General features: G+C 39.2%; 1 long non-coding RNA gene across 1 annotated transcript; it reads left to right on the top strand.

The window, feature by feature from the left end:
* The first annotated feature begins 9694 nt into the window (after window positions 1–9694).
* Window positions 9695–24673, top strand: LOC131229685 (uncharacterized). Its single transcript, XR_009163540.1, has 2 exons — window positions 9695–9834; window positions 23922–24673. It is a non-coding gene; the product is annotated as an uncharacterized LOC131229685 (long non-coding RNA).
* Window positions 24674–27889: the final 3216 nt, after the last annotated feature.

Here is a 27889-nt window from a genome sequence, read left to right as displayed (position 1 = left end):
TAATACATAGCAGTTTAAAGTTGTACTAGCAAGTTAGGGTTCATAGGCCAAACCATTAATCAAACACGTATTATGGATCATCTAAAAAGAAAGAATATTTATCAAAATAAATTGAATTTTATTTATATACTAAACTTTTCTTATAAAACATCTGAATCTCATAAAAGTTTTGTCAAAACTCACAAGGCAGTTGTTTATATTTCCTTTGACCGATCTATCAACTTTATTTACTAGGACGAATTCATCATAGGCCTTTCGAGTTAGGCTCATTGGAACATAAATCACCCTCTCCCTTTTAAAAGTTCCTTTTTTTCCCCTTATATGAAGCGGATTGGTTGGTGTACCTCAAATCAGCTATATAGCTGGAGTATTGAAGTCAGCAAGTTCTGTGGCTCTGATCATGAGGTAGGTGTTATATCCCAAAAGTTCATCCATTTGGCGAGCTCGTCTTAAGGCTTGAGGTGAAAAATAAGACAGATCTAACTATCAAGTGGACCACACTGTAAAAACCAGTGGGAGATTGAACGTCTACCATTGAAACCCATTTTGGGGTCATAGAAGTTTTAGATCAATATGAAATTTGTTTTTCCTCTTAATTCAGGTATTTGTGACCTTATGAACAAATTGGATGTAAAATAAACATTATGGTGGGCCCTAAAAATTGTTTAATGGTGAAAATCATTATCTCCTCTGCTATTTATGGTGTAGTCCAAATGATCTTTGGATATGATTCATTTTTTGGATAATTCTTTAAAATGAACTCTAAAAATAGATGAACGGTGTAGATATAATAAATACATCACTATGGGGCCCATGTAACTTTCACTACAACAAAAGTAGGATTAGCGGACGATGTGCGTGGTTAATTTACCGGCGCTAATTAAAATGGGGTGTCGGTTAGCGATCGGGTATAAATACATACCAAAAGCCCTAACCCTCTTTTCTCCCCTCCCGACGCTCTCTCTCTAACTCTCTCTCCAACTCTTTTTCTCCGTCCCGACTCTCTATCTCTCTCTCAGGGGTTTTTAATCTCTCTCCCTCTCTTTTAAAATGTCTAACGATGAGATACGAGGATCTCTACAATCCGATGTATGATATGGACATCAAGGAAGCCTTAGCCACTTGCATCTCATGCATTCAATGCATCTCTCCATAAAACATGAATATCTCCCCGAAGACCTATAAGTCGTCTCTCTGTATATATTTGTCATCCATCTGTTAGATCAATTTTTTTTTTCCAGATTTTGTCTATGACTGTAGGTTATAAAACGAGGTGCAAATGATTGAATCTATGAAGTTTTCATCAATATTTTTTTAAATTTTGGTTATGTTATGCTTTGGCACCTTACATGCTTGATTAAATGCCAAACGGCTCAAACTTGTTGTATTGTCAATTGAGTCCGTATATGCGGCCCATGTGTTGAATTTTTTGTCTGATTTTTGTGCCATATGACCTAAACTATGGGTTACCTGTTGCATGGTACTAATTGTTTAGGTGAGGGTATTTTGAGTAGACAGACAGTGTTGTATGGCAGGTTAGTGTACAGCCAGCTGTAGGTATTTAGTTTCCTGGCGTTCATTCATGTGTTAGTTTTGCATCATTTAAAAAATGGTTATGATTCTTCAAAACCATGTGCATGGATAGTGGTAGAACAACCCAAAGGGTCCAAATTGCTAACCTAATGATAGATGGAGCATATGAAATTTATTTTACTATGAAGATGACAATAACCATCTTATTTTTTCCTTCATATTTGGACCACTCATTTCATTTTTCTTTCAACCATCCATTTGATATCCATTACTTGAATGTTTAAGATTGCTGGATTAGTTTAATATTAGATATATGCTCCGTCAATGATAGGCCCCACAATTAGGATAGGAATGGCCCACCTTAAAAGGCACAAGTAATAAAAATAACCTATGACATCACCAGGTGGACTACACATTTTGAATTAATGTAGAACCATTAATACTTCGAATTAGCTTATAAGTATAGCTCACCTAATAAACCTAATAATTGGATCAACATGCCTCAATTTTTCAAGAATTAAAAAAAATAAAAAAAAATAAAAAATAAATAAATAAATAAAGATTTTTGGTAGTGGGGCCTACCATTTACATGGTAAAGATGTCCTAAACTAGTATGGTATGGATATCTTATACAAGTGACACGTTAGCAGGAAAGATGGAAGTGTACGACAAACAAAGATAGAGCTGGCTTTATATGATAATTCCCTCTTTGGAAACTGGGTTAGTCCTCGTGCATTCACAAAGGATAACATTTACACGCCACCCCATGTGCAATCGTGGCACACATGCTTAGGTATTTTTCCAAAAGTCCATTTAGCTTAATTAATGTGTGGCCAGATGATTGCGGGCTGTTCATCAAGTCCATATCAGTTGTATCATGAGATTTGGTGGACTGTGATTTTTATACCATGTGATGGTACCTATAAGGTCTACTATTTTTCATAATAGAAATGTCTTACACAATGGCATTTTAATAAGATATGTATGGAAATTTAATGCAAGGTGGGTTATGAGGTTGAAGTTTGGCCAGTGTGCCTAACACCATCCAACTAGCTAGTGTTGGGCTAGTGTGCCTAACACCATCCAAATAGCTGGTGTCAAAGGTCTATATATGGCCTGTATTGCGATGTTTGCGTTTTATTAACATTGTCTGTCTATTTTGTCAACTCATTTTTGAACATGAGCTCAAAAATAAGGCAGATCTAAATTTTAAGTGGACCACATAATGGAAAACAGTGGGGATTGAGCGTCCACATTAAAATTTCCTAGGGCCCACTATAGCAATTATTTGCCATCTAACTTGTTAATAAAGTCATACTTGGATTAAGGGAAAACACAAATTTTAGCTGGATCAAAAGTTTTTGTGGTCCCCAAAAAGTTTTCAATAGTAAGCAGTCAATCCCCATTATTTCCTGTGGTGTGGTCTACTTGATAGTTTTTGTGGTGTGGTCCACTTAAGATTTGGATCTGCCCCATTTTTGCTACCTGACTTACATAACAGTGTTTAGCTTTCTCAATTAGACTTTCATGTTAGTTTTTAACCATTTAAAGATGGTCATGATGCTTCAAATTAAACATTGCACAATTGTATGACAATCTAGATCGAATTGAGAATAATGGAATGATTCCATATGAAGATTAGCTCAATTAATCAGGTTGCTTGATCAATGTAATTAGAGATATGCTTCATCCACATGGGCCGCACAGGTCAAATGATTGAGTCAACACCATTATCATTAGTGTTACATGTGAGAAGGATGAGTCACCCTATTATCAAAATAGTGCTAAACTAAAAACAGTAGTGATAGTCTTAGATTTCTTCTCTTCTAAGTTAGCTAACACATCATATTTGAGAGTACTAAAAAAATTTACTAGGTGATGGTAAAACTTCAGGTAGATGATTTTCAAAAGCATATGGTTTCATACTTCAAGCAATTTAGTGAGAGCAGAGAACTCCAAAAATTCTATGAGTGCTGACTAAAATTTATTTTTTATTTGTGCAGATTTAGGGCCTGCCTGGATTCATCCTAAATCAGAATTTGTTTAGGGCCTTAAGTGGAATAAACTTGCTTGGCTTTTGGGGCAGTGGAAGATGAAAACTGCGTTGTTTTTTTTTAAAAGGAAAGATCTCATCTTATATATCAAAAAGTAATCACGATGTACATCCTATAGCTTTAGGACGACCCTGCAACCAAAAGGGACGGGTCGCCTATCGTAAAGAACCACTGTACATCAAAACTAAAGGAGACTGATAGACAAGGTATAGGGAGGACTAAGCACCGGTACGAATCATTCCAAGGCCGACCTTGTCGAGAAAAATCAAGCCCTTAATTTGCCTGGGAAGGGAAGCGATATGGTCGTGAAGCTTTGTCGACTGGGTCTCGCTCCCTACTCTTGGCAAGCCATCTGTCGGACCATTACCTTCGCGGAAAATGTGCTTGAAAGAAAATGTACCGGACTGCTTCAAGTTGTTGATCCTGACTACCCATGGTTTCCAACTCTAAGGGCATCTTGTTTCGCCCACAAGAATGGATACCATTTTTCCTTAAATCGATAGAGTTCTCCATATTTGTGGGGAGGACCTTACATCCACTGAAGAAACTAAGAACCCCAAATGGTAACGTGAGACATGTTTTGAAGTTCTGATGCATAATGTTTCAATTTTATTTGCACCTTATTTTCAATATTACTTTGGCAACAATTGTGCTTTGTGTTGTTTTGGCAATGCGTTTTGATCTGCTTAACTTGATGTCAAGTGCAAAGCATTCAATAATGATTAAGATATAGCCGTAATGGCCATTACTGCCTTTTTAAAAATAAATGAATAAATTGTATTGGCCCATAAGGCCGTTATGAGCCATCTTTTCCTTAACTGTTGTAGAAAAACCCTAGGAAGCACATAGAAAAACCCTTTACCCACACCTTAGAATAATTTTCCCTTGCTTTTTCTCTCTATAAAAAACCCTAGGAACCTCTGTTTATAGTTTTGGAAACTCCCCTTTCCGCATCCCAGTTGCGAAAGGACTTGCGACACGAAATCCGTGCAAAATCACGGAACGAATCTGCGTAACCTCGATTGGTCATGCAGCCTGCACGACTGGTCGAGAGGACCCCACGACCGGTCGTGAATGGGCCACGACTGGTCAAACACCTCGGGATTAAAAACAGTGCTTGCTGGACTTTGAGTCGAGCCGGACCCTATGAACGGTCGAGCATGGCTCACGACCAGTCGAGGACGGTCCCAGATGTGGCTCCACATCTTAACAATTTTCCACTTGGAGACACATCACCTTAAACCTTCATCTTCTTCATCCAGAGTGCATCACCTCCCTGTCTTCAGGCCTGAAGACCAATCAAAGCTGAACAGAGCTTCAGCTTCCCCGTGTGACCGCCTTGGTCAGCATATCCGCAGGATTCCTACTTGTATGAATCTTCTCCAGAGCAATCGATCCATTTTCCAGTAATGAATGAATGAAGTGATATTTGATGGCAATATGCTTAGTCCTTGAATGAAAGGGTGAATTCTTAGCCAAGTGTATTGCACTTTGACTATCACTGTAAATCTTGCAATCTGCTTGCTTCTTACCCAACTCTTCCATGAAACCTTACATCCACACCATCTCTTTGCATGCTTCTGTAACCGCAACATATTCTATTTTTGTCGTACTGATAGATACTATCTTCTATAACTGAGAGACCCAACTGACTGCAACACTACCTAGAGTAAAGACATAACCTGTAGTACTTCTTCTGCTGTCGATGTCTCCTGTCAAATCTGAATCCACATAGCCCTGTAGCTTGATTTCTGATCCACCATAGCACAGCCCTACATCCTTAGTACCTACCAGGTATCTAAGAATCCACTTCACAGCTTCCCAATGTTCCTTCCCGGGGTTGTTCATGAACCTGCTAACGACTCCTACTACTTGAGCAATGTCTGGCCTCGTGCTCACCATAGCATACATGAGACTCTCAATTGCTAACGTGTATGGGACTTTAGCCATGTAGTCTCGTTCCTCCTACATCTTTGCACCTTGCTCCTTAGATAGCATGAAGTGGCTGGCTAATGGAGTGCTAACCGGCTTAGCACTCCTACATTGAATCGATCAAGTACCTTGGCTCTGTACTCTGCCTGTGACAAAACCAGTTTCTTATTTTCCCTGTCATGCTTTATCCTCATGCCTAGGATTTGTTTTACAGCTCCTAAATTCTTCATGGCAAATTCTCTAGACAGTTGTCTTTTGAGATCTGAGATGTCCTTTATGCTTGAGCCGGCCACAAACATATCATCAATGAACAGAAGAAGGATGATGTATGACGTATCAAACTTCTTCAAATAGCGACAATGGTCTACATGACATCTCCTATAACCGTTTCCCGACATGAAACTATCAAATTTCTTGTATCACTACCTCGGGGCCTGCTTCAGGCCATATAGACTCTTCTTTAGTCTGCACACTTTGTTCTCCTTTCCTGGTGCCACGTATCCTGTCGGCTGATGCATATATATATCTCTTCTTCAAGGTCCTCATGAAGAAAGGTTGTCTTAACATCTAGCTGCTCTGGATATAAGTCCTCGGTAGCCACTATACTCAAGACCATACGAATCATAGACATTTTCACCACAGGTGAAAATATTTCAGTGAAATCGATACCTGCCTTTTGTTGAAACCCTTTCACAACCAGTTTGGCCTTGTACCGTTTCGAACCATCGTGCTCCTCCTTCAATCTGTAAACCCACTTGTTATGAAGAGCTTTCTTACCCATAGGTAGGGTGACTAGCTCCCATGTACGATTGGACTCAAGAGAGTCCATCTCCTCATCCATGGCCTGCTCCCATTTAACCCGTGTATATCTTTAATGCCTCTTCAAAACATTCTGGTTCACCATTATCTGTCAGTAGTAGATAATGTAAGGAGGGTGAGTATCGGACCGTGGGTCTCCTCTCCCGAGTAGACTTCCTCACAACCGGTGTATGCGGCTCTGCCTCATAATGTTCTTGTGTATGATCATCCTATGGCACTGTAACACCCGTGTCCTGTAACTCTTCCATCTCTACGAATTCTTTCTCCTTGGCCTTATTTTCCTTCACAATGTCCTTATGCATCACTTTTTCATTAAAGACTACGTCCTTGCTTCTGATGATTTTCTTATTTTCTGCATCCCAAAACCTATAGCCAAAATCATGCTGCCCGTAGCCTATAAACGTGCACCTCCTGGACTTCGCATCTAGCTTGTTTTTGTACTCTCAATGTGAACATATGAAGTGCAACCGAACACTTTGAGATGTGTAAGGTTCACTTCTTTCTCAGTCCACGTTTCTTCTGGTAGCCCACCATCCAATGGTGCTGAGGGACTTCTATTGATGAGATATGCGGCAGTATTCACAGCATCTTCCCAAAAGGTCTTGGACAACCCTGCATGTAGCCTCATGCTCCTGGCGCGCTCAAGGATGGTCCTGTTAATGCGCTCAGCCACACCATTCTGTTGTGGTGTCCCTGGAATCATTTTCTAATGTTTGATTCCATTTGCTACACAATACTCCTCAAATCTCTTATCACAGTACTCTCCCCCATTATCAGATCTGAGACATTTTACTATTCTACCTGTCTCATTTTCTACCATAACTTTTTACTTCTTAAATACGTCAAATACATCAGATTTGTGCTTTAAGAAATAGACTCATAGTTTTCTACTAGCATCATCAATAAAGGAAACAAAATAACGTGAGTTACCAAGAGATGATACCAGTGCCTATCCCCACACATCAGTGTGTACAAGCTCCAACAGATGCATCTTTGGAGTGCGTCATATCTTCTTGAAACTTACCCTCTTCTGCTTGCCATATACGCAGTCCTCGCAGAATTCCAAGTCAATAGACTTTAGCCTTGGTAGCTTCCTTTTTTACAATAACACTTTCATCCCTTTCTCACTCATATGTCCCAACCTCTGATGCCATAACTGCCCATTCACTCTAGCTGATGCGACTGAGAGTAAACAATACGATCCTGAAGTCACGTATAAAGTACCTTCCTTTTTGCCTCGAGATATCACCAAGGCACCTTTTGTGATCTTCCAAGAATCACTAGTGAATGTCGTCACATAACCGGTATCAACCAATTGCCCCACTGAGATCAAGTTACATTTCAAACTTGGTACATGTCTGACATCCTTTAATTTCAAAACCGTTCCATCTTTCTGATTGACATGAACGTCTCCCTTTCCAACAATACTGCACGACTCATCATCACCCAAGTAGACTCTCCCAAAGTCACCTGACACATAATCACGTAGAACTTCCTTACATGAAGTGATATGAAACGAAGCACCCGAATCTATAACCTAAGACTCATTCCTCGCATCAAGAGACAAGATCAACGCCTCTGTGTCACTCTCCTCAAATAGATTCACTGAATCCTTCCCGCCTTGAGAGTTTCCTCCTTGCTTCTTGAGCGCCTTGTAATCACATTTCATGTGCCCATTCTTGCCGTAATGTCAACACCCGTCTGTCTTTTGGTCCCTTGGACTTCTTTGACTTAGAATGCCCGATTTATTGCCTCCTTTGTTCAGTGATCTTCCTCTTCCTTCAACATTTAGAGCATTCCCCAAATCCCCTGAAACTCCTGATGCCTTTCTTTTAGATTCTTCACTGAGAATTAGACCGGCCACATCATCAAATTTTAGCTTTGTCAACCTTGAAGAATTGCTCACAGCAATCACCAAACCATTCCATCTGTCTGGCAAACTGAATAAGATCAATACTGCTCTAACCTCATCCTCAAAAACAATGCTAACGGATTCCAACTGGCTCGTGACTGTGTTGAACTCATTTAGATGTTCAGCCATGCTCCCACCATCTGACATCTTCATGTTGAATAGTTGTTTCATAAGATGAACTTTGTTGGATGTTGAGGGCTTTTCATATATGGTGGCTAGGGTTTTCATTAATTCTTTTGTAGTTTTCACCTTGGATATGTTGAAGGCGACGCTCTTAGACAAAGAGAGTCGGATCGTTCCTAAAGCCTTCCTATCCAGTAAAAACCATTCATCATCGGTCATCTTTTCTTGTTTCTTCTCTTTTCCTCCTAGAGGAATATAGAAGTCCTTCTGATATAGATAATCTTCCATCTGCATCTTCCAGAAGGCAAAGTTTGAACCATCAAACTTCTCAATTCTAGTTTTCCTTTCTTCCATCATCGCTCCTAATAGAACTAAACCAATAGCTCTAATACCAGTTGTTGCGCAGCATGCCAACAACGCAGTGAGCCTAGATCCAATCTCAGGCCTTACCTACAAATGATAAATAGGAAGAAATATAAACTAGAAATAGATCAAAGTATTCAAAACAAACCACAAGACAAGATATACGTGGAAAAATCCCAAACTAGGGTAAAAAACCACGGATGCAAACTTCCACTATGAGGAACGAAGATTACAAAGCAATGTACTAACCTCTCCCTTGGAAGCACATAGAAAAACCCTTTTCCCACACCTTAGAATAATTTTCCCTTACTTTTTCTCTCTATAAAAAACCTAGGAACCCCTGTTTATAGTTTTGGAAACTCCCCTTTCCGCATCCCAGTTGTGAAAGGACTTGCGACACGAAATCTGTGCAAAATCACGGAACAAATTTGCGTAACCTTGACTGGTTGTTCAGCCTGCACGACCGGTCGAGAGGACCCCACGACCGGTCGTGAATGGGCCACAACTGGTCGAACACCTCAGGATCAAAACATTGCTCGCTGGACTTTGAGTCGAGCCGGTCCACGACCGGTTGAGCCGGATCCTACGACCGGTCGAGCATGGCTCACGACGAGTCGAGGACGGTCCCAGATGTGGCTTCACATCTTAACCATGTAACCATTTTTGAATACCTTGATTAAGTGGGAGGTACCAACCCTATTTATAATATTGCCTCACTTACTGTATTTGCTCACCATCATTCTTGTGCCAGTGTTGCAAAGCATCTGGGGTCTGCAAATACAATGTTTTCATTCATATGGTGGATCATTGGATTCTACTGGGTATCTCCTAGTGGCCAAACTTTGACCTGTGATACACCTCAACTTTACTGATATATGCAACTTACTCTTGTTGTGGTTTGGGCTTGAAGCGCATGCTCACACTTGATACTCATTAACTAATACCTCCATGCTTTTGTTTTGTAGATTCTGTATAGTTTTTCTAGCATTTAACATGTTCTTTGTTGTTTTTTGTGTTGCTCTGGCGGGTGTCATTGGTATTGCTGTTTACTGTTGTCTTCCATGCATCATTGCAATTTTATATGCAGTGGCAGACCAGGTATGACTTTTGTGATGTGGTGTCTACTTTTTGGAAATTATCTTGATATGCTTGAAATTTCACATTTTATAGAAATGGCATTTATCTAGACTACAAAACTAATTCCATATCCACTAACCAAGTGTGTCGTAATGGACCGAATCAAATAGAAATGATACACAAAAGCTTACAACTTATGAGTTACGATACTTTAACATGAATGCCCATAGACAACTAGTATCGAAGTTTACATAATGCAGAACTTCACATTTTATTTATTGTTGGTTGGAGGATGTAAATTCATTATTCTCAGCTTCCATTAAAATGCTAAAAATTCTCCATGCCAATAAGGCCCGTATCCTAAACCGTACTATTCCGTATGCTTCCACGGTCCTCTCGATCGAATTCCGACAACCCGCGACCTGTAATCGACATTTATGCGTAGCCCTAAGTCATGTCCCATATTCCAAAGTCAGCTCAACCCGAGACTTGTATCCTTGTGACCGCGCCGCCGTCTTAGTTCCGACACGCGTCTCGCGCACCGAGGCAATACCTAGGCCAGGAGATGTGGACCCGCATTCAATTCGAGAAAAATGCCGTGCATTGCAAATCCTAAAAGAATATCCCATCAAATGTCAAGCACATACCCCATAACTCCCATCACTCACACCCATCCCCAAGTACAATACCCATACCCAAAGTCAACTATGTCAAGTACATCCATCACCTTTCACCCATCCCTTACCCATCACACTCATCTCTTACATCACCTCTCTCTCTCATTTTTCTCCCAAGCTTCACAAGAGCAACTGTCCAAGCTATTTCCATGAGAGAGAGCTAGTGTGGCCCACCTTCCTACCATCCAATCCCACCCTCCAAGCTTCATCTCGACCGTTGAAATGCATTCCATGGAGCTCTAGGATGCATTGGTGGAAGAAGGGATAGGAGATCCAAAGATGGGTGATCTACCGTTGATTTTCAATTTAATGGCCCACTTTTGATGTGACCCGATTTGATGTACGTGTTGTGATCTTATGAGGGACCCATAGTGGCAGGGACCCTCCATCTCACCGTTTCTCTCTCTCTCTTTATCTCTCTCTTTCATTGTTGATGACTCACCCGATGGTTTGCATATTTTATCCTTGTTGTCCATTTAGTGGACCACACCACTGTCCACTTGTGGGGCCCACCCTGCAGCCTGTCTATAGGGACAGGCCTTGATGAAGGAAAATCACAAATATCAGCTTGTTTCCAAAGCTGTGGTGGGTCACACGTGTGGACTCACCTATGAAGTATGTGTCTCATTCATACCATCCACCGTCTAGACCCTTCGACGGTGGAGCCCACCTTGATATATATAAATCTACACCGTCCAATCCATGGACGGTGGTACCACCTGATACATGTATTGTATCCTAACCGTCCATTCATCCAGACGTGGTTGGCTGGTGCAAACCAGCTATTTAGCCGTTGTAGTCGTGTGTGGGGCCCACCTTGTCATGATGCATTACATCTACATCGTCCAATCCATGGACGGTGGGCCACTCGATGCATGTATTTCATCTAGCCGTCCATCACTGGATGCTGGACACTGTTGATCCATAAATATATATACATATATATATATATAATGATAACTATACATATATATATATATATATATTATCATATATAATATATTATGGTGGGCCCCATGTGGGACCCACCCATCTGGGAAGCTGATTAGCTGGAGTACCTCACTCCCGCTATATAGTTGATGTATTGAATCAGCAAGTTCTGTGGGTTTGATCACATCCACACCATCCCTGCACGTAGGATGGCGTGACCCACCATGATGTATGTATCTTATTCCCACCATCCATCTGGATGGTGGGGACCACAGTAATGTATTTATTTTATCTACATCATCCGTTTGGATGCTACTGCATGGGGCATACCATGATGTATGAATTTTATGTCAACGCCATCCATCTGTCGGGCCCACCTTGATGGATGTGTTTCATCCAACTGTCCATCTGCTGGGTCACACCAGCTACATAGCTGCTGTAGTGAAGTCAACGTGTGTGGGCCTAATCATGAGTTATGTGTTAGATCCAAACCATCCATCCACTATACGAGCTCGTCTTAAGGCTTGAGACTAAAAGTAAGACAACCGTCTATCAGGTGGACCACACTGCAAATTAGTGGGGTATTAAATGTTTACCATTGAACCATTTGGGGTCACAGATGTTCTGGATCAATGTGAAATTTGTTTTCCCTCTTGATTTAGGTCTTTGTGACCATATGAATAGATTGGATGGAAAATAAATGTTATGGTGGGCCCTGGTAATTCTAAGGGTGAAAATCATTATCTCCACTGTTATTTGTGGTATGGTCCAGTTGATCTTTTGATATGATTGGGTAATGCTCTAAAATGATCTTTAAAAATAGATGAATGGTGTAGATATAATATAGTGTATGGATCCCACCTTGATGTGATGTGTATTGGGCCCGTAAGAGAGGCCCATTGTGATGTATTCGGGGCCCATGGTTTGTGGCCCATTGTGATGTATTTGGGGTCCATAGGTTGTGTCCCATTGTGATGTATTTGGGGTCCATAGGTTGTGTCCCATTGTGATGTGTTTGAAGCCCATGTATTATGGCCCATTGTGATGTATATGCGGCCCGTATTTATAATGCATATGTAGCCCATGAGTGAGTCCCATCATGATGTGTATTAAGCCCTTGAGATAGGCCCATGGTGATGTATATTAGGCCATTGTGTGAGACCATGAGCCCACTATATGTTTGGCTCTATGTGGGCCACTCCTTGGGAGAAATGTTGGTTAAATGTCCACATTGATGAGCGATGATGGTTGAATGTCTACATTGTGACCTTCCCTTAGGCCCTTTATTAGGCCGATTATCGAGGCTGATTCCGATTATCGAGGCTGATTCTGATTGTCGAGGTTAATTCTGATTGTCGAGGCCGATGCTGATTATCGAGGCCAATTATTGTGCTAATTATCGGTGCTGATTGTCGATACTGATTATCGGTGCCGATTGTCGATACCGATTATGAGTATGTGACAACATAGCACCATGATACATGCCCATACACATTATCTGCATGTTTGTTATGGGATGTGATTGACCATTGCATGTGCCATAGGGCGGGTTGTTTATGGGACTCCCTGAGAGACGGAGTTGCCCCACATGAGCGCATGGTATGCGCAGGATTGATGCATGATTGGACTATGTGACTCATGCATCTCATATTTTGGGATATGACTACTGTACACCCTAGCAATATTAGGGTCGTGGCCTCCACAGGCATATCGTGGATGGCCAGATGGGACACTGAAAATATTTAGTTCTAGCATACGGGCACCATAGATGTCCCTGGGCAAAAATCCCTAAACCTCCATGGCCAGGAGACGCCCCAACGTCTAGACCAATTGGATACATGAACGCCCGAGTGCCGAATACTAGTAGGCCGCGTCTCCCACTGTGTCGTGGTTGGTTAGGAAGGGGTTGTGGCCTTACCCACCCGAGGGTAGTGGGCATAACTAGGCTGAGTTTGACCAGCTCGTAATTGGGTTCGCTATCGACGTGCAGAGTAGATATTGGCTGACTACTGGTCAGGTGGATAGTGAGGTCTCTTCCACTTGCATGTTTGTGCTTCGGCGATTGCATATAGAGTGTACTAGACCTCGGTGATGATCCTAGAGATGTACAATATTGATATGTGAACTTATTGAGTAGGAGTTGCATACTCATTCATTCATTCATTCATTCACTATCCACTTGGGTAGGTGGTGCGTAACTATTTGTTACATGTACCTTTGCAATGGCCAGGATTTCGGTTGGGGTGTACGACTAACCTGAGACCAGGAGTTTACCATATTGAGTCTGACTATCCAAATTTAGGTATGAGACTAGTTTGTATAGAAGTCCCTTATGGTGGACCTCGTAGCCTGCGATACTATGTACTATCATCCCAACTTCACACTCCAGCTTGGTCATTTCATTCACATTGCATATTGCATTACATCCTCAGCACATAGCATTTGGTTTACTATGCTTCTGTATTGCATAACCTGATTAAGGTTGACGGTATTCATGGACTCGGTATCTGTTATTTGGCTCACTATGTCTCCGTATTGCATAACTAATCTACATTGCTTCCTTAATATATGATATTGGCTTATTATGTTTTTGCATCGCATAGCCTGGATAAGGCTGATAGTATTTATGGACTTACCAGTATGTTTCCGCATTACTCTGATATTGTGCGATTTATGGATTTACAGTATTTCCACTTACTTTGATATCTATATGCCTGGCACGTGCATCGTACACACTTTTACTACCCTCTAAGCTTCCTATAAGCTTATGCAAGATAGATGTGTGTAGGTGGCGTTAGGTTGCAGCAACATTGATCTTGGAGCGTGTAGTGGTCTTTTGGAGATTTGATTTTGACATATGTATTTTTCTTCCTGCATTGTATTCAAATGTTTATATTAATGGATATGTGATGATGATGTTGCCTTTGTGATTTGGGTAAACTTGTAGTTATGCTTCTTACGAGATAAATGTACATTGAAAAATCCTCCTTGTAAGATCCCAAGATCAGAATTTGGCGTATGCGCATTAGGAGCCGAGAATGGGGTACTACGGAGGCTGTCGGCACTGGATTCGGCAATCGAAAATTTTGTGAGCCCGATTTCTAGGTTTGGGATGTGACAATGCTAAAGAGCTTTTATATTGATAATTTGTTATCTACTAGGCCCCTGCTTCAAACTACTGGGGTCCTGGTTCTGCTTCTCCATTTATGTGTTTCCCATTGAGTTACAGTCAACATACGTGTTTGTTTCTTTAGTAGAGCAGAGGATGGACAGTCATGTGAGGACACTCTAATTATTACAATACAATTCATTAAAGTTTGTTTACACTGTCTAACTTTTCCAATTGACACTTCCACATAAATTATTCAGTAGTACTCAACTACAACAATAGAATGAGAAACACTTGTCTTTTTGCTGCTCCAGGGTTTTAAAGTGGGGCAAACAAGAGTCGTCGTAATGAAAGTTATAAGTGTTGGCATGAGTTGTCAATTAAGAGATTATAGGAATAAATCAAATCAAAGAGATTCTAGTCCTGAAAATCTGTATGGCTAAGAATAGCGTAGCAAATCTCTTTATAAATGTGTACAATTCCTTTGTAAATCATGAATGAGAAATATACTGAAAAGCAATTGTGACTGGTATCAGAGCCAGTCACGATCTGGCCCCTGTTCATGCCCATCCATTACTAACTTCTAAACCTCCTTCCACTCACCACCCTCTTTTATGGCATCCAACGTAACCCCAACCCAGACGGATGAATCTCCCACCGACTAGATTCTTTCTGAATTATTCACCTCCAAGATGGTTGAAGCTCTGTCCAAAGCTCAAGCCCCAACCATGACCTCTAAACCCATGGCTCTACTAATTGGCATCAAGTTGGATGGTTCCAACTATGGCTTATGGTCCCAAGTTGTCGAGATGTACATCCCCGGCAAAGAAAAGTTAGGCTACATCAATGGTGAACTGACCCCACCATCTCCTACCAATCCGTCCTTCCACAAATGGCGCACTGACAACGCCGTTGTCAAAGGATGGCTAATCAACTCCATGGATTTGAATTTAATCGGAAATTTTATTTGCTTTCCCATGGCTAAATAGGTGTGGGACTTTGCGGCCACCACCTATTTTGATGGTGGTGATACATCCCAGGTTTATGATCTCCGGCGCCATGTCTCACGTCTCTGCCAAGCAGGTGGATCCCTAGAAAAATATTACACTAACTTGCAAGGTCTTTGGCGTGAGATTGATTTTCGACTTCCAAATCCAATGGAGTGCCCTATTGACATTCAAAGGTAAAATAATCTCCTCCAAGAAGATTGACTATATGTCTTCTTGGATGGCCTTGATGATAAGCTGGATAACATCCGCAGTGACGTGTTGCAACTACACCCATTTCCCACCATGGAGCAAGCTTATGCTCATGTCCATAGAGAGGCCCTTCGCTAGGTGGTGATGAACGCTTGTGATCATGAACCTCCAGGAGATGTGGTTGCTTCGAGAGGCCTTAAGCTTGGGTTCTCTGGATCGACTCCCCAGCATCATGGAAAATCTGTCTCTAAAGGCTGATCCTCATCTAACAGTCTCAAATGTTCTCATTGTGGTAATATGAAGCACATATGTGACAATTGTTTCCAGTTGCATGGATACCCTGATTGGTGGCACGAACTCCAAGCTAAGAAAAAATGAGATACTGCTAGTACGGCTGAAGGCACGGGCAAGGCTGCTGTAGCAGCAGCCGAACCTTATCTCTCTCTAATCCCACCCACCATCCCCTCCCAATAGGACTTCTCCCTTGTGGATCAAGGTAATCTCTGTCACACCTTGCTGAGTCATCACCAAGATGTCGACCGTGGTGATTGGCTTCTCGACTCTGGAGCCACGGACCATATGACTTTTGATCTCGCGGATCTCTCTTACCACTCATCTCCACGATGCACTAGCATTGTAAATGCCAATGGGGGTGATCTCACCAGTCACAGGGGCTGGATCTATGACCTTATCACCCTCTCTTCATTTATCCCATACTTGTTCCCTCCTTGTCCCACAAGTTATTGTCTGTTAGCCAAATTACTATAGAGCTACATTGTGTGGTGTTAATGCTTTCTGATTTTTATCTTATTCAGGATATTCTCACCAAGGAGATAATTAGGTGTGGTACTAAGAAGGGGGATTATAGTACATGGAAGATTTCAATTCGGGTCAAGCACATCACGCATCTTCTTCGCCTGGCTCCAATACTCGACAGATTTGGTTGTGGCATCATCATTTGGGACACCCATCATTCGGGTATCTACGACATTTGTTTCCTGATTTATTTTCCAATGTTGAGACCTCTGAATTTACTTGTGATACTTGTATTTTAGCCAAGAGTCATAGGGCTACTTATCTATTAAGCATGAATAAAAGTGATACCCCTTTCGCTTTAATCCATTCGGATGTATGGGGACCATCTCCCTTATCTATTGTCTCTAGTATACACTGGTTTGTGATATTTGTTGATGACTGCACCCGCATGACTTGGCTATACTTGTTGAAACATAAGGATGAAGTTTTTTCAATCTTTTCATGCTATGATTAAGACCCAGCTTTCCGCTCAGATCCAGATTCTCCGTTCTGATAATGGTGGCAAATATGTTAATTACCACTTTCATGCATATTTCTAACATCATGGCCTTATCCACGAGACCTCATGTCCTCAGACCCCACAACAAAATGGGGTCACTAAACAAAAAAATCACCATATTCTTGAGATTGCCTGGGCTCTCCTCCTCGGTGCATTTGTCCCCACCCAACATTGGCCCGATGTTGTTACTACTGCTGTCCATTTGATCAACTTCCTTCCCTTAAAAATCTTAAAATTTTAAACTCCATTACAGTCCCTAGAAGCCTTGGTCTCTCTACCTACAACCCTAATGCTCCCTCCTCGCATATTTGGATGTGTGGCCTATGTACACCTTCCTAAGAACTAGTGCACCAAACTTGACCCGTGTGCTCTTCAATGCCTCTTCTTAGGCTATGTTGTGCATCAAAAAGGCTACCGCTGCTATGACCCTACTGCTCAGCGTACCTATGTGACTATGGATGTCACTTTTCTGGAATCTGCATCCTTCTACCCTTCCTCGGCCTCCATTTCAGGGGGAGATGAAGAGTTGAAGTGGAATGGCTTGAAGATCGAAATAATATATCAATAATTGGCGAGGAATCAACGGATACATCTTTAGGGCCAGACATATCCTCTGAATATAGAGGACCTCCGAAAACTGAGCCTACACCATCACAAGAAGCACCAGAATCCCCCTGTCTATTAGTACCTGCAGGTCCATCTCCTGAGAATATTCCTGAGGTAAGTAATATTGGAACACCCGCATTTATAAATAACATAGATACTTTCGCTGGGTATAACTTACCTTTTAGGTATAACCGGGGCAAGCCACCAAATAGATATTCTCTAAACATTGAGGAAAGAAGGGCGAGGTATCTAATTGCCAACTATGTTTCCACCGAAAATTTACTTGAGCCTCTCAAGACATTCTCACATGAGATTTTCACATGTCATATTCCCACTACAGTTCAGGAAGCATTAATGGATCCCAAGTGGACCAAAGCAATGGAGGAATAAATGGGGGCACTACTAAAAAATCAAACATGGACCTTGGTTCCACTACCCCAAGGGAAGAAGATAGTCAGGTGCAGGTGGGTCTTCTTTGTTAAACATAAGGCAGATGGCTCTATAGAACGATACAAGGCAAGGCTAGTTGCAAAAGGATACACTCAGACATATGGTGTAGATTATCTAGAAATATTTTCACCGGTAGTTAAATTAAATACAGTTAGGGTTCTGCTATCTCTCGCAGTCAACCTGGATTGACCATTGCATCAGCTTGATGTAAAGAACACATTTCTTCATGGTGACCATGAAGAGGAAGTCTACATGGATACTCCTCCAGGCTACACAACATCTTCAAAAACTAAAGTTGTGTGCAAATTGCAACGTGCACTGTATGGACTGAAATAATCACCTCGAGCATGGTTTGGACAGTTCAGTCAAGTAATGAAGAAGTATGGCTTCTGTCAAAGTAATTCGGATCATACATTATTTCTGAAGCACCAATAGGGCAAGGTAACAACTTTAATCGTATATTTCAATGATATGATCATCACAGGGGATGATACAAAGAAAATCGCTAAGCTTCAGAAACAATTGGCAACCAAATTTGAGATAAAAAATTTGGGAGGACTTAAATATTTTCTGGGAATAGAGGTGGCTAGATCAAAACAAGGTATATTTCTTTCCCAGCAAAAATATATATTAGATTTACTATGCAATGTTGGAATGTTGGATTGTAAGCTAGCAGACACTCCAATTATTTAGAATCACAAGCTTAGAGAATATCCAAGCCAAATGCCAACAGACAAAGGAAGATACCGGAGGTTAGTTGTGAAACTAATTTACCTCTCACATGCCTGCCTTGATATTGCTTCTGCAGTAAGTGTTGTAAGTCAATTTATGCACCAACCTAGTAAGGATCATATGAAAGCAGTGGTCTGGATTTTGCAATACTTAAAATCCTCCCCCTGAAAAGGGCTTATGTTTTCAAAAAATAACCATCTCAGAGTTAATGGTTATACAGGCGCAGATTGGGCGAGGAACACCACAGACAAAAGATCCACCTCTAGCTATTTCATGTTTGTTGGGGGGAATCTTGTTACATGGAGGAGTAAGAAGCAAAAAGTGGTGGCATTATCAAGTGCGAAAGCAGAGTTCTATGGAATGGCTAAAGGACTCTGTGAACTTCTATGGCTCAGAAGACTTCTAACGGAAATTGGATTTGCTCCTACATCCGAGATGGACCTTTTCTGCGATAACAAGGCATCTATCACAATTGCTCACAATCCTATCCAGCATGATCGTACTAAACACGTGGAGATTGACAGACATTTTATTAAAGAAAATCTCAAAGCTAAAATAATTCGGTTTCCATTCATGAAGTCTGAAGATCAACTGGTGGATATTCTTACAAAGGCCGTATTAAGAAAAGAGTTTTACAACTCACTAGACAAGTTACGCATTGAAAATTTGGATGCTTCCACTTGAGGGAGAGTGTTGGCGTGAGTTGTCAATTAAGAGATTATAGGAATAAATCAAATCAAAGAGATTCTAGTCCTGAAAATTTGTATAGCATAATCTGTATAGCTAAGAATAGCATAGCAATTCTCTCTATAAATGTATACAATTCCTTTGTAAATCATGAATGAGAAATATATAGAAAAGCAATTGTGACAAAAAGAATTTTTAGGACTGGACTGTTCAGAAGCCAAATAGATGCCACAAATAATCTGAATTGGTGCCAATAACAGCTGTGAAAGTGCCCTAGTTTGTCAATTAGCGTGAGTGTTGAGTTGGCTAGATAGAGAAGCTCCATAGGAAGATCAATCAACCATCTGCCTCAACTGGATGTGGGCCTGAACTCGCCACAGGTAAATCTTAGCCTCACATCCCATGTCCCAAAACACCAGGTAATTAAAACCCTTAAAATTGATTAGAATATCATAGGGTTTTTAAGTTAGAAAACTTTTTTCAGACTTTAAAAAAATCTCTAAGTTTTCTACCTCTGTCAATTTATCGATAAACTGATCGATGTAATCGAACAGTGTTGTCGATGTCCTCAAAACTCACTCGATAATATCAAAATGAGGACATAAGATATCCAACAACCGCATATACCTCTGGATGGAATTATCGATGTATTGATAGCCATATCGATATCATCGAAATTTAAATCTCGAGTCTATCGAAGTTGACTCGATAAAATTAACATCATATATGTTGTGTCCAAAGTTCTGCTAAGGCAAATCATGAAATATTCGATATATTAAAGTACTCCTCGATATCCTTAGAATTCAAATTTTGATGATATCGGAAGCCCTTCGATGATATCAGATTGGACACTTTGTTATCCAACAATATTTTCAGGTTGTTTTATCTTGGATCGAGGGTCACTCGATAGAATCGATATTTAAATTTCGATAATATCGACTCTGGGTCGATTGCATCGAGAATGGACATAAACTGTCCAGCAAGCTTAAACTGGAAAATCCTTTGGATTTATCGATGCATCGACAAGTCTATCGATATCATCAAAATTCAAATTTTGATAATATCGAGTGTACCTCGATCATTCTTTTAACCTGAAATATTTCAAAGGCAAGTCTCTCTCATTTTCAACTGTCGAGGAATTGAACCTCGTGTCGATGAAATCGGAGTTTAAAATCCGATGACATCGACCCATGTTCATTTTTCTCGACCACCTGGCAAAAGGTTTCAAAAGCGCTTGACATTTGAGTTCGTGTCATCGAGCGGCCAGTTGATGTTATTGAGAGTATACGCTCGATGATATTGACCCTTCTTGATGATATCGAACTCTATAAAAAATGTGACTATTTTATATCTGTTGGAACCTTCTGCCTATTTAATGAGAGCTTGCCCTTGGTTGTTGGAAAGAGAAAAAAAGAGAGTGCTTTTGTGTGCTTAACCCTAGATCATATACCCTAGGCCTTTTTTTTCTCTCATGGGAATTCATCCTCTAATCCACCCTCATCATTGACATTCAATAGAATGGATTGGGGAATGAACTTCCGCATTCAAGGATCCTCCAGCTACCACTTTAATGGAAAATCATTAAGCTGGGATGCCTTGAATGCATAGATGATTGGAATCGCTCTATCTCCCTTATAGGAAAACATTCAATAGAGTAGGATTCCATTATAACCTTAACCCAACCCGTCACCATGTATTGGTACATCTTCTGAGTTGTGGATCAAGGAAGCTAAAGATTCTTCATCAAAGAAGGAGATCTTCAACAATGCACTGAAAGGGACTCATCTGCTTATCTGTAAGTCATTAGAGTCCAGAGGACCCTTGTGATCATTTCTTCTGTAGGATTGGGTCTAAGGTGTTTCTCACCCCTTGTAAGGCCTCCGGCGGGAGTATACGTGGTGGGTGCTTTGTGTTGACCCTTGCTCTGTGGAGAGCATAAACTCTTAGGTCCTGGTAGTAGGTCCTTGACCAGGGTAGTTTAAAAGTTGGGTGCTTTGTGTTGACCCTTGCTCATGGGAGCATAAACTTGTGAGGTTCCTTGAGTGGATCCCTGACTAGTGTGCCTAAAATCAGGTGTTATGTGTTGACCCTTGCTCATAGGAGCATAAACTATGTCATGTGGACATGCTATGTCAGCCTAGGTGTAGGTTGTACTGGTTAGAGGTGAACCTGATTTAAAACTTCCGGTTTGAGATGAACCTATTATGAAACCTCCTTAGTGAAATCCGGTACACTCAAGGGTTAAGTGTATTAGCTGGGAGTAGAGTAGACAAGTAGTCGAACCACTATAAAAATGACTGTGTTTGTGATTGATATTGTCTTCCATTACTTATGTGATTTCCATAAATGCCTTCATATTTAAGATCACATCTCACACATAGTCACATCCATCATAGACTACAACTTGTTTCTTGTTTATCATTCAAAGTGGTTTTATGATTGGATCCTCTACCGGGCTTGGAAGCTAGTAGAGTTACTCTTTAGTAATCCTAATGTATGCTTGTGTTTAGGATTAGGGTGATAGGATTTTAAATTGTAATAAAATATTAAAAAGTCCTATTCACCCCCCTCAAGGACATATTGGTATATTCCTACTTCAACTAAAGCGGTCATTACCGCAATTTCAAGCTGAAACTTCATGTTCGACTTTCTAACCTTTGCACGACAGTGTATTTCCTTTATGAAATTTTCCATTAAATGAAGTTATTTTCAGTGTTTGAAATATCAGTATTGCATTCTTGGGATACAAATATGTATCGATTATCGCACGGGATATATCGTTTGTATCGGGTAATTTATTGCACATTTTTGGGAAACATGGGAAAACATTGGGAGAATTGTTGAATTTTTCAATGAAACTTAGTGATTATTAAAAAAGACCTTAATACACACTTTTAAGTCATTACATCTCAAAAAAGAAATACACATAGTAGGTTTCGTTTATATAGGGTCCTAAGCTATACGCTATCTAACTGAACTACTGTAGCTATATTCAAAATTGAATACATAACATTTAGAGTGTATGTGTTGATCATTTCCTTAAATACTCCTAAATACTTGGAAATTAGTCTCAACTGATAGTTGGTTGAAGGGAAATTTTGAAAAAAATAATAATATTTTAATAAATTTTCTTAATTTTAATTAAAAATGATTTCTCAATAAATCCTATGGCTATACTGGCATAATGGATTTTTTTCCTTCCCAACAGCCAGAATTTGGGTGAACTTGATGCTGCTTGATGGATGAGCTTGATGCTACTTTGGGTACTTATACTGAAACTTCTGATAAATTTTGCATGTTTTTTCCCTTTTGTTTTCCCATGATCTTACCCTGGTTCTGTATGGTCCTGCAGATTTAAAGAATGTCTCAATTATGGGCCACTACGTAAAGGACAGCATGAAAGGTCCACAGTTCATAATTATAAGGTATATTTGTAGTATTTGTGTTTATTCATTTCATTTATGGTCAGATTCATACATTTTCTTTATTTTTGGGCATTGTTGTACATATATAGACACTTCGTGTATTTTCTTTGTCATTCCATGGTAGTTCCATATATTGAGGATAACCCCTAGTTTCTAGTTGATTTGAACCATTTTCTAATGTGATAAGATCCAATAATCCAACAGGTCATAAAGTATATGTTTAGAGGGTACCTAGAGGAGCAGGGGGATTGCTAATCATCTTCATTGTGAAGCTTTTAATTTGATTATAGCAGTAGATGGGATGCTTTTTTTTTTTTTTTTTTGTTTACTCCTTTTGATATATATGGTTTTCATTCTTGATTCCTTATGTAGGATAGCTTGGCTGTAATTTTATGGCCTTAAATGTGTATGAATGCATGTGATTATTATTAAGTTGTTCTTATCGGCTTAATAATTTTCTTTTGTAGGAAAGGTTAGCTGTGCTTCGATCATCCGACCAATCCTTAATACTTCAGTCTAAAAATCATGATTAGGCATTTTGTGATCGTTAGTTGTCTTTCCCATGCTTGATAACTTGATAACTTAATATGATTGCATTCATTAGTTGATTATCTCTCTTTTTTTAAAAAGCTGAAATGGTTATTTTTTCTTTTATATTCCTATGGCTTAAATCAATGATGCAGAGGATGAAATGACTAGTGTTTTTTTGGAAACTAATCAAGGCAAGTGTTGGAAATTGAGGATCTTACTAATTTGATTCCTCTGTTTTAATGTACAGCATGGCTTATTTTTCCATTTTTGGAATCCACTTCTATATCCCTCGATCATCTCTATATCTAGTTGTAGACACTTTATAAACATTTCATTAGTTTATTAAAAATTTTTAAAAAAAATAATTTCTTCATCCTCAACCTCACCTAATCTTGTGGTATTTACATGTGCTCAAGTTTTTGATGTGTTTGTTTATCTATATGTCAGAAAGATGATCTTAGAACTGTGGTGTCCTATCTATGAAGCAACCCAAAATTTTCATGCATAGGTCTTTGGGGATGATCTATGGGTACTGTCACAAGGTAGTTAATCACACAATCTTATAACTTGATAATTTCTTGATTGTTGAATTATAATATCTTGATCTATTAGCTATAATTTCATGGTCATTTGTGCAAATTTATTTCTACTTGTAAAAATCTTCATTTGTATTTCTCTCTCTCTCTCTCTCATATACACAGACTATCCTCTGTTCTTGACATTAAGACTTATCTATTTCAATTTTGATCATTCATTCAGACATTCAAATGGGAATAAGTCTGCTGCATGGATTTGTAATTTGATTCAGACACTTCTTACATCTTTGGTTCCTTTTTTCTCATCTTAAAAATGACTACAAGGTTAAAGAAGCATAACATATCATCCCATGCTTTATAATTTTTCAAAACTATGCCGTCATGTTTTTCTTTTTAGCTGATCTGTTAATGTCAGCAGGCTAATGGTGCAAATTGAAGAAGTTTGAATGTCAAATAAAATAGGTTCGTAGATTTTTTTCAAGATATTAGTCATTGCATTGAGATTTTTTATTCTGCTGCATGGTATTTTGTGACAGCTTTCGGGGAATAAGGTGGATGTGCCCCTCACTCAATAGGTGTATCCTTTTCTTTTTCATTTCTACATACTTCTCAGTGGTGCCATCCACCACTACCATTAAAAAAGAAAACAAAAGAAAAAAAAAACTAACAAAGCAAGAAACAAATAGTTCATAACTTTGTAAAGAAGAGAATCATGTAGCAAGGGATTCAAAAAAATTTTGTGAAACAGGATCCACAATTCCTGGTCAACAACAAACACGACCTTGATAAGAGTTACAAGCTTCAAACAAACATTCCACCAGGAAAAGAATTAAAAAGGAACAAAAAGTACTTCTAATAAAGAAATGAATATCTTAATTTTATTTGATGGCGGGTTTTAGTGGAGAAGATCCCTGGCGACGTTTACGTGCACGTATGTGAAAAAAAAAATCATTTTTATTTGGGTTTTTATTTCTGATTTTTGTTTTTTTCTCTTGTTTCTAGATGGATTGATCTCTGCAATTTTTTATGTTTTTGTTTTAATTTTCTTTGTACTGTTGATTTTGTGTGTGCTTCTGATGAAGTATCTGTGCTTTTTTTTTATTGGATCAACTATGAATCTGAATAATTTTCAATGTACCTTTCTTACACTTTTAGAAATTTGATATGGATATTTTGGGTGAAGAGAAATAGTACTCTAGTTATAACCATCACTCGTGCTAATGTGTTGAGTGTGCCCGTCATCACATGGTTCATTTGATTGTAAAGAAATGGAGTTTGCAAGAAATGGGTCGTCTTTGTTTCGTTCATTTTATCTATTTTTAAAGAAATATTTTTCAAGGGATGTGAAATTGAGTACATTTTTTGTATACCTTTTTAAACTCTAGAAATTTAATATGGATATTTTGGGAGAAGGGAAACAGTCATCTGTGACCAATTGTACTGATCATGCATGCCAACGTGTCTAGTGTGCCTGCCATCCTATTGTCTCTTTGATTGTAAAGATATGGAGTTTGCAAGAAATGGGTCATATTTGTTCTGTTAATTGTGTCTATTTGCAATGGATCATTTGGATGATGGTAAATGAGGCAAGTTGTAAATGATTTACTGCGTTTGGATGCCATAAAATACTAGTAAATCATTTACTAGTTGTAAATGAGTTACCACCTTTTCCCCCTTTTCATTTGCTAGCCAAAAGCAAAAATTTCATTTACTAGCAAGTGATTTATCTGCGAGAAGCCTCCAACAGCTCTTATGAACTTCAATTTTTCACTTTTTCATTGGTTTGTCTGGAGATTCAGTTTTTGAACCTTGTTTCTTTATCTATGCAGAGAAATAAGGTGTGGGTTTTCATTTACCCCAACAATATATGAGGTAATGCTTCGATCTTTTGGAATGGTTTTCTTTAATTTTTTCTTTTTTCTTTTTAAAATATTAGAGTGTAATTAAATTGAGAGTTTTTGTAGATGCTAATAAATTCTCAACTTTTTAAATCTGTTCCTTTACTACTATTATTGTGATCATTATGTAGAAGATTATTTCTTAGATTCTCAACACATCTTAGATACCATCCAGTTTCATCCATGTCACCTGAAGCAGATCATAGAATTGTAATTAATGAACCAGATTCACCACTAATATTGGTCACGTGTACACTTGAATGTCACGTGTGAAGGGTGCATATGGATGGACGGGCGTGGATAAAACACATGCATCAATGTAGGGCCAATAGATGTAATGGAATTCAAGTTACAACATTTATTGCCTTGATAGTTTTTGACTTTTTAAGGATAGGATCAAATGATTGATTATTTTCCATGCATCAATTTGTTGAATGCTACTTTTTGATTCTTTTTTTTTTCTTGTGTGCAGGATTTTAATCAATTGTGCCTGAATATAGGCCTACAAGCACTTCAGCCTTTTGACGCCACTCGTGCTACGAGTAGACCATATAGAGGATTTATTTTTATTTATTTATTCAAGACCATTTTTAATTTATTGTAATAAATATTATATATATATATTTTTATTGTGAAGTAATATAAATTTTGTTTAATATTCAGTTTTATTTGTATTGCATCATTTTTTATGTTTCAAATATTAAAAAAATGTAGGGTTTTCAATTGAATTATATATAATAAAAAAAATATTATTGGCCTACTAGGGCATTTCAAATCTATATAAAGACTTTTACTGGTGCTTGTGTAGACTTTTATCGGTGCTTTTCTGTGAAAAAAAGTGTTAAAAAACAATGCTTTTACCGGCGCTTGGACAGACTTTTGCCGACGCTTCTGTCAGAAATGCCAGCAGCCACCAAAAGTGTCGGTAAAGTCAGAATGAGTGCCGGGAAAGGGTATACAATTGCCAGCGCTCAGACAAGCACAAGTAAAAGTCTGCTAGTGCCGGTAAAGCTTTTACCAACACCCCCATTTACCGGCGCTTGCCTAGCGTCGGGAAAAGCAAACACCGACGCTTTTAGGGGCTTTTACCAGCTCTTAAAAGGGCCGGTAAAGGTCCTTCTTCTTGTAGTGTTTGATCTCCTTTGAACCGTTCGTACAACTCGGAGCTCGAGTAATGTCAGTGCTCATCTTCACACGACACGTACCTAGAGTAGCTATATAGCTGGTTTGAGGTACACTAGCCAATCCGCTTCCTCGTGGAGCCCCTGAATCTTTTTAATTTTTTTTTATATATAATTTGTACTTTTCTACACCACTAACACATTAACTGATCTATTTGGAATGAAAATGCCCTACATTGATATTTAAGAGACAAATCGAGATGGCTTTACTTTTAGAAGAGAAAAGCACCGACATGACCAAAATTTTAGGGAGGGAAAAAACACATCTGCCATCTACTCTCATCCCTTCTGCTTTTTCACTATCCTACTTTCTACTCTCTTGGACTACTATTTTCCTGCAAACTACCACAAACTATAATGCAAAATACTCTTGATGACTACTACCTTCTTTTTTTTTTTCGAATTCTGCCTAGCAAACTCTTCTCCAACAAACTCTTTTTCTTTTACTACTACACTTACGTTATTACTCACCATGATACCTTTCCTTCTTTTACTGCTTCTCTGCTGGCATAAGGTTGAAGGACGATTATGGATTTTTAAGGTTTAGTTGATAGGGTACAATACAGACTTTTTATTTATTTCCGATGTTAGAACCAATCTGATGTCAAAAAGGTTGTTATTGATTGACCGTAATGCCGTAAAAAGCTCGAGATAGTTACAACATTTTCCATACACCCTTATGATATGTGTGAGTTACTCTCTTTCTGGACAATTAGCCAATGCTAACACTAATGTCGTAATATTTTATACTACATTATAACCTGACCAGAGGGATGGGGTGTACACTTTAACATTTATTT

Source organism: Magnolia sinica, chromosome 16, assembly GCF_029962835.1.
Source record: "Magnolia sinica isolate HGM2019 chromosome 16, MsV1, whole genome shotgun sequence".
Lineage (NCBI taxonomy): Eukaryota > Viridiplantae > Streptophyta > Magnoliopsida > Magnoliales > Magnoliaceae > Magnolia > Magnolia sinica.
This window is presented reverse-complemented; position numbering and strand designations above follow the sequence as displayed.